This window comes from Fukomys damarensis, unplaced genomic scaffold, assembly GCF_012274545.1.
Source record: "Fukomys damarensis isolate Sample0158 unplaced genomic scaffold, DMR_v1.0_HiC HiC_scaffold_39, whole genome shotgun sequence".
NCBI lineage: Eukaryota > Metazoa > Chordata > Mammalia > Rodentia > Bathyergidae > Fukomys > Fukomys damarensis.
In genome coordinates, this window is record NW_022900951.1 from 20,176,580 (window position 1) to 20,184,139 (window position 7,560).

Below are 7,560 nucleotides of genomic sequence, written 5' to 3' on the forward strand. Positions count from 1 at the left end.
TTGTGCCTGCGGCAAGTGCAGTGCTACTGAACTGAGTCCCCATCCCTGGTATATATATTTTGAAACTGGCAAATGTATTTTATTTATCTGCCTGATAAATAGTCTGCAACTTTTTCCAAATTTTCTACATTTATCCAACTGAAAACCTTTGCTCATTTTAATAATGTTTTTAGAAAAAAATTTTGAGAAAGGTCCTGCTATGTAGTTTAGGCTGGCTATGAACTCACTATGTAGCGTCAGCTGGCCTCAAACTCATGGCAATCCTCCTGCCTCGGCTCCCGAGTGCTTGGATTACTCCAAGCATGGAGGGGGGTGGCACGCACCCCCCTCCCCCAGCTTTTAATGACGTTTTTTGGTCTTCATTCAGTATTTGCTCTTTTAGTGTGTATTCTCTGCACTTTATTTTCTTAATATCAGAGCATCCCTGGAGTCTCCTTATAGTACTTTTTTCTATTTACACTTAGACCTTTGATGACTTCATTTAGTCTCGTGGCCTTAGGACGGTCTTCACATTTTTGTTTCCAAATTTCTTTAGTCTGGATCTCTCCCCTGAACTACAGACTCATAATTTCAAGTTTCCTGTTCAAAATCTCCATCTGGCTGCTAAATAGGAACTTTAAATCTAACAAGGTCAAGCTGAACTCCTGATCTCAAATCCAGACCTGCTTCTTTGAGAGCATTTTGGTGGTGTGTGATTGGGAAATAGGAATCACCATGAGTGACGTGGAATAATGAATTTAGTTATAGGGACCAGATCCCACACAATTATGGGACACACTAAAGGAAGTAAAGGTGTGCAAGAGGATAGCTGGATGATCAGAGTTAAGTCATTAATCATGTGTATTAGTTTTTACTAGAGAAACAGATTTAATGCAAGATAAACAAATATATATAAGCATTTACAAGATTGGCTTACCATGTCCACCTGCAGAGTCAGGTGTGGAAAAGCACAAAAGTTGTGCCTGGTGTGCCGTGTGAGTCCATATCAAGAGGCTGAAAGGTCTGTGCTAGAGAGTGAAGAGTTTGTGCTGGAAATCAGGAGACAGCATCCAAGGTGAAGGTGAAGACTGAAGCTCCTCTGCAGAAACAGTAGCAAGCCTTCTTTCATCCTTTCCCTTTTATTCCATTTAGGCAGAAAGCCTATTGGCTGGTGCCACTCACACCCAGGGTAGCTCTTTTGTCTTCAATAAACCCCTTCAGCCATACCCAGAACCATGCTGATCCAATTTAGTTGGGTTTTTGTTGGGGGGCAGAGGCAGGAGGCATTGGATAGTCAGGGGAATATAGACTTCAACCATTTTCCCCCATGACATGCCATGCTTCTTGACATGCATGTTTCCTATTTGGGTCTAGCAACTGTAGATGTAGTTTATTTTGTTGTTGTTTTTTGTTTTTTGTACCAGGGATTGAACTCAGGACCTTGTGCTTGCAAGGCAGGCAGTAGAACCACTGAGCTAAATCCCCAGCCCTGGATGTAGTTCTTAGGGCACTCCTCTTGGCTACCATGAGGAGGTCCCTCAGTGATGGAAGATACATGCTCCTCGACTCTTACACGTTTTGCCCATTTCACTATTCACCAGCCCTTAGGAGTATTGCATTATAAAAGATGGATAGAAGGAGACAAGGGGATAGATTTCTTGCAAATGGGAAGGACTTTGAGAAAATGTGGGTGGGAGGAGAGGGAGAGGGGAAGGGGAAATAAGTAGAATAAAGATATGCCACGTACAGGAAGCTAATAACCTAAATGAATGCAAACATGATATGTTATAAGCGTGAGTTAAGATTAATAACATCAACAAGATAAAGGAATTTAGAGGTGGCTGGAGGGAGGCAGAAGGAAAGGGAAATTTTTTTTTGGTACCGGGAATTGAACTCAGGTCTTTGTGCTTGCAAGGCAGGCGCCAGAACCACTGAGCTAAATCCCCAGCCTGGGAAGGGGAATTTGATTTAAAAAAAGAGCTACATGTACCCACTCCCCAAGATGATTGTAAACTGCATGTATTGCAAACATGTGCTAATAAAAAATAAAGAATGTGGAGGTCAAACGATAGTCCAGTCCACTCAAAAAGGAAAACTGAGGTTCAGCACAGGCCCCACTGCTGCTGCCTTCTGTCTGCCCTTAGGGCTGATGAAAAGCCTTTTGGAATTCATTTTAGAAAGAAATACTCAGAGTAATCCTCCATTAAGTGTCTCCAAACCTTGCACACATGTCTTCCCAACTCACAGATGTTGCTTTGCTCTTGCTTTTCTGTTACTGATTGATTGATTGATTGTTTGATACCAGGGATAGAACTCAGGACCTTGTGCTTACAGGGCAGGCGTGGAGCCACTGAGCTACATCCCAGACCCTGCTCTTGCTTTTCTGGATTGTGACATCAGTTTGGCAGTGAGGGGTGTGTTGAATTTCTTTCATGAATCTGAAAGCTTTTCACTTGTCATAGCAGATGACTTACTGTACATAAAGACCTTAAAATCATAGTAGTACAGCGCCCATAAATAGGAGTTGTGTGTCATAAAATGCAGGTATATGCCTCCCAGGTTATGCATAAGTAAACAAGTGCAGGGAGACTAACTAATTTTGGTTGATGATGCTTGGAGTCAGCCTTTGAAGCAGTGGTTTGCACCTTTGACCATTCAGTAAAGTCACTGGGGAGAGTTAAAAACTAGCAACACGTGGAACCAACCCCAGACATTCTGCCTAATTGGTCTGGGCTGGTTCTTGGGCATCAATCATTTTCAAAAGCTTCAAGGGGATTCTAATATGCAACAGAACTGAAAATCGATGTGTTAATTCATGCCTTAGTCCAGTGATGGTGAACCTTTTAGAGACTGAGGGTCCAAATTGAAACCCCATACCCACTTCTTTATTACAAAGTATGAACACTGCAATTAAACCTGAACACTGAGGTTTTAGCTTCTGATACTCAGCTGCTGGAGTGACTTGGCTTGTGTGATGACAGAGAGGGATCTGTATGCGTGCTGTGGCACGCCTGCCATAGGCTTGCCACCATTGCCTTAGTCCCTTCTGTAGCTCTATTTGCCTCTTCTAGACAGAGCTGGTCCAATGTCCCTATTTTACAGATGAGAACTTTGAGATTCAGATAGGTTGGATAGTTTTCTTGAAAGGTCAAAATTAGACTTCACTATCCTAAAAATCATAACTTATAAGCTGCTATGGTTTGGGGGGGGTGCCCCAGAGGTTCAAAAGTAGATTTAGTTTCTGGGGTGGGAACTAGAGGGAGGTCCTTATGTCATTGAGGGGTGTTCTGGAGGGGGATTGTGGTACTTCAGTCTGTCTGCTTTGTGGCTCATATTGAGACCACTCGGCTTTTGTCATTGTCATCTACCACTTAAGGGATTTTTTTGGGGGGGTATCGGAGATCGAACTTAGATCCTTGTGCTTGTGAGGCCGGTGGCAGAACCACTGCGCTAAATCCCCGGCCCCTAAGGGAAATTTTGATGAAAGAATATCTTCATGATCTTTAAGTATCTCCCCACAGATTGCTCATGAGTTTCAAAGAATGAAAAACGCATTAATTATACAATGGAAAAACTGGACAACACCTTGGCCAGGTGACCAAAGTTATTCTTAACAATGAGAGAGAGATGGACATCATGTAGCTCCAGACATTATACTGTAAAAAGGATATAATATCACCTATGTAGTATTCTCACCTGAATCTAAATATGAGGAACCATCAAACAGACTCAAAACAAGATAAAGGTGGAGGAACAATTATTCTTCATAAATGTCATTGTCGTCAAAGACAAAGGTTATGGAAATGTTCTAATTTAAAAGACACTGAGAAGACATTTCAACTCATTCAGTATCCAAGCCGAGATTCAGCACTATACTGAAGGGGAAATAAAAATAGTATGGAATACATTATCAGGTTAACTGACAAAATAGAAATATAATATAGATAATAGATTAGATGGAAATATTATTCTTGCCAGGATGAAGTAACAACAACCAGCTTCACCCTCCTACTTAACTACTAAAGAACTGGATGAAATATATGAAGTAATGATTCTCAGACACCTATTGGACTTAAGAGAAGGGAGAAAAGATGAGCTCTACAATCACTGTAGGCAAATGCCTGGAGCAAGTTTCTAGGCTGTAGTGCAAGGGAGGAAACTGGACCAGATACCCCAGTCTCTGAATCTGAAGAGACTAAGGTGGCTAGAATTTGCAGGGCCAAAGACCAGTGAAGCGAATGTTGCCCAGAGATTCCAGAGATTGATCTCTAGAGGCCAACTCCTCCACTTAGCACTAACCTGTGCACATGTGTGTGGGAAATGATCTAAAAAAAAATCAGGTAGAAAACCTTTTGGTTATCACACAGGGCTGGAAATGGTTCATTGCCAAGAGTCAAAGTGAAGAACCCTTGCAATATAAGGGCGTTAGGTAGAATGCTCAGAAAAGCATTAGCCCAGACTAAAGGCTGCTGTGGTCTGATCCGGCATAACAAAGCTGAAAAGCAAGCCTTGAAAGAATCAGACTGTTTCCAAGTAACTTAACTGCATCCAAGAGAAAAGCTTAAAATTATTTAGAAAAAAATTATAAAATATCACAAGAATTACTTATGAAGAATTCCAGTATTTAACAACAGATCCAATGTCTGACATCCAGGCCATAATTTGCTGGTCCCTTTCCTAGATCTGACAGAAAAGTTAACCCAAGGGTCAAAGGCCCTATTCAACATCAGAGATATAAACACTTTCCCTGAAATTGGTAAATCCCTTATAGAAATGTCTACCATCTCCATGGTGTCCAAATAAAAAAGTTGAACATGACAATGAATGTTTTCAAATTGGAATATGTGCAGAAAAGAGTTAACATACCACACCAAACTGCTATCCTCTGAAAAGCTTGCTTAAAGGTTGGGCATTGACTGGTCTCTGGGGTCTTGGACTTTAGGGAGAGCTTCTACCCTTAACTAAGAATGGCTCACCAAACCTAAACTGTAAAAACAATATGATTTATGCTAAACCTCTGCTTTCCTTTGGGGAGTCTGGAATTTGGGGGTGTGCTAGGCATAGGCTACCTATTGATCTGTTCTGGGTCTCTAAATAGCTTCCCTGCTTGGTGCTGTTTCATGCATCTTCTTCTCACCACTTATTGTTGTGAGGATTAAGCATGTTCTGTGTGACTCCTCTGGGAGAGGATCCTTGGGAGCTTGTGCCTGGTTTCCTCCTGACTTATTTCTCCCCGTATGCCTTTTCCCTTTGCTGGCTATGCTGAGTGTCCTTTATAATAAGCCATAGCTGTGTGACTATATGCTGAGTCCTGTGAGCTCTCTTAGCTAATTGTCAAACTTGGAGGTGGTCCTGGGGATCTCCTAACACAAGCTACATGCTTTTCCACCTTACCTAGGTAATGTCTTTTCCCTTCAGATATAAACCATCCACTTTTAATTATGGAAGTGTTCTTGATCACAATGAAAAAAAGCTAGGTTTAATAGAACATTTGCAGAATCCAAGGCCTGGAGGGAATGAGAAATTGAAAAAAAAAAAAAGCACGTGGTCAGGGCTCCCCTAGAAGGAATTTACTAGAAAACTGGTCTGAAAAAAATGGTGCAATGGTGAAACTATGACTGTTTTTTTTTCTTGTTTTGTTTTTTTTGTTTTGGTGTCAGGGATTGAACTCGGGTCCTTGTGCTTGTGAAGCAGGTGACAGTACCACTGAGCTAAATCCCCAGCCTGAAACTATTGACTGTTTGCAACCTGTATATATGGAGTCAATAGCCTTAATGGGTCAAAACAATTCTCAAAAGCCATAGTCAGACTTGGGGTTCAGTAAATGGGCCATGTCCAACTTCATTACAATGAATCAATTTTGAACTAGCAAGGTTGGCCTTGTTCAACCAGTCATTCTTTTTGAAAATTTCCAGCTTTGCTTGAGTAAGTCTCATCCTTGCTTTTGATCTGAGAGTGTCTCCAAAGGGACTATACTCCCTTGTATATTTCCTAAATGCCAGTAAATACTTAATATAGTCAGCCCTCCATATCCATGGGTTCTGCATCTGTGGATCCAACCAACCATAGATCAAAAATATTTGGGGCCAGGGATTTAGCTCAGTGGCACCACACCTGCCTTGCAAGCACAAGGTCCCCTGAGTTCGATTCCCGGTAACAACAACAACAAAAAACATTGGAAAAAACTATGTGTACCGAACACGTACATACTTTTTCTTATAATTATTTCCTAAGAAACATAGTATAACAACTATTTGCATAGAATTTGCTTTGTCTTGGCATTATAAGTAAACTAGAGGTGCTTTAAAGTACATGGGAGGGGGGGTGAAGGGAGGGCAGGGGTAAGGGGAAAAAATGAGAATCAAGACCTGTCATGTGGAGGTACAAGATCCCAACAGTGAATGTAACTGTACTGTATCCCTAAAATGTACCAATAAACTCAATTAAAGCTGAAAAAAAAAGTACATGGGAGGATGTGCAAAGGTTCTATGCAAGTACTATACCATACATGCAGATTTTGGCATTACAGCGAGTCCTGGCACACATCATCCATGAATACTGAGGGAAGGGATTACTAAACTTCATCTCTGAATTCTGCTTCACCAATTGGTTTGAAGCTTCTGTCTCACAGTTTTCCTCTAATCCTATCAACCAGCAAACTCACCTTACCACATACCATAACTCCATATGGGCTGTGTAGAAGGAATTCTGCAGTGCTCTGAATCATGCAGATATCGCTGACCAGAAAAAAATCAAGGAAAGCACCAAGATGGACACACACAGCAAAGAAGGCAAGGACAGTGATCCAGAACATGTGCAAGCCTGAAAGTATTTTTTCCACAGCTGAAAAAAACGCCATTTCTCTAAGACCTAAAAATGTTTTACCTTATATGCCTATGAATTAGTTGCATGTTTCCATTCCTGAAATATGATTTAAATTATAGTTTTACATTTTTGCCTCTTAAAATAAATGATCCTTAACTTAGGACATTCTTTCTAAAAGAGCAGAATAGCATCCCCATCTTTGTACCACTTGCACACTTGTTTGACAAAGGTCTTGAGCCCGGACCCCTGCCCCAACTTTTCATCAGATTTTTCTGCTTCAACCCTAAGCCCTTCACATACTCTATCTGCAGACTTCATATCCCATCCTTCAAAACCTACCTTGTCCTTTCACTTCTTTGGAGCGTCACATAGAGTTTGAAAGTCCAGGAAATAGCAGAAACTCCTTTCCACAAAATAATTAATTTTAATTATTAAAATTGTTATATCCTGGGGCCTGAAAAGCTATGGCAGACTTCTCCTTTGAGGCAAAGGCAATTTATTATTCCAGTTCAAGCCCTTTCCTTTATGAACTGTTTCTGTTGTTACCAGAAATCTCTTCTTATCAGAGATTACAAAGTACTGTACATTTGGGTTTAGTTACAGCCCCCTTGAGCTGTTTATGTAAAAGCAAGAACAAACTGTTAACTCCCCCCCCATTCTAATTCCCGTCTCTAGTTAGGGTTTTGTTACATTATTTGAGACTTCATTTCTTTTTGCAGAGATTAAAGACAGAAGGCGCTTGATTTAACAAAAGCA

At 40.9% G+C, this 7,560-nt stretch overlaps 1 protein-coding gene across 2 annotated transcripts in view; it reads right to left on the reverse strand.

Annotated features, from left to right (window-relative positions):
- LOC104850297 (transcription factor SPT20 homolog) overlaps positions 1-7,338 on the reverse strand; it is a 15,740-nt gene extending 8,402 nt beyond the window's left edge. The window contains exons 1-2 of one of the 2 annotated variants that reach the window (XM_033760556.1): positions 7,144-7,338; positions 917-1,078 (exon numbers count right to left, since the gene is read on the reverse strand). The gene's annotated coding sequence lies outside the window, so the exon portion shown is untranslated. The remainder of the gene's footprint in view (positions 1-916; positions 1,079-7,143) is intronic. The other variant, XM_033760557.1, reaches the window with a different exon arrangement.
- Between the last annotated feature and the right edge of the window lie 222 nt (positions 7,339-7,560).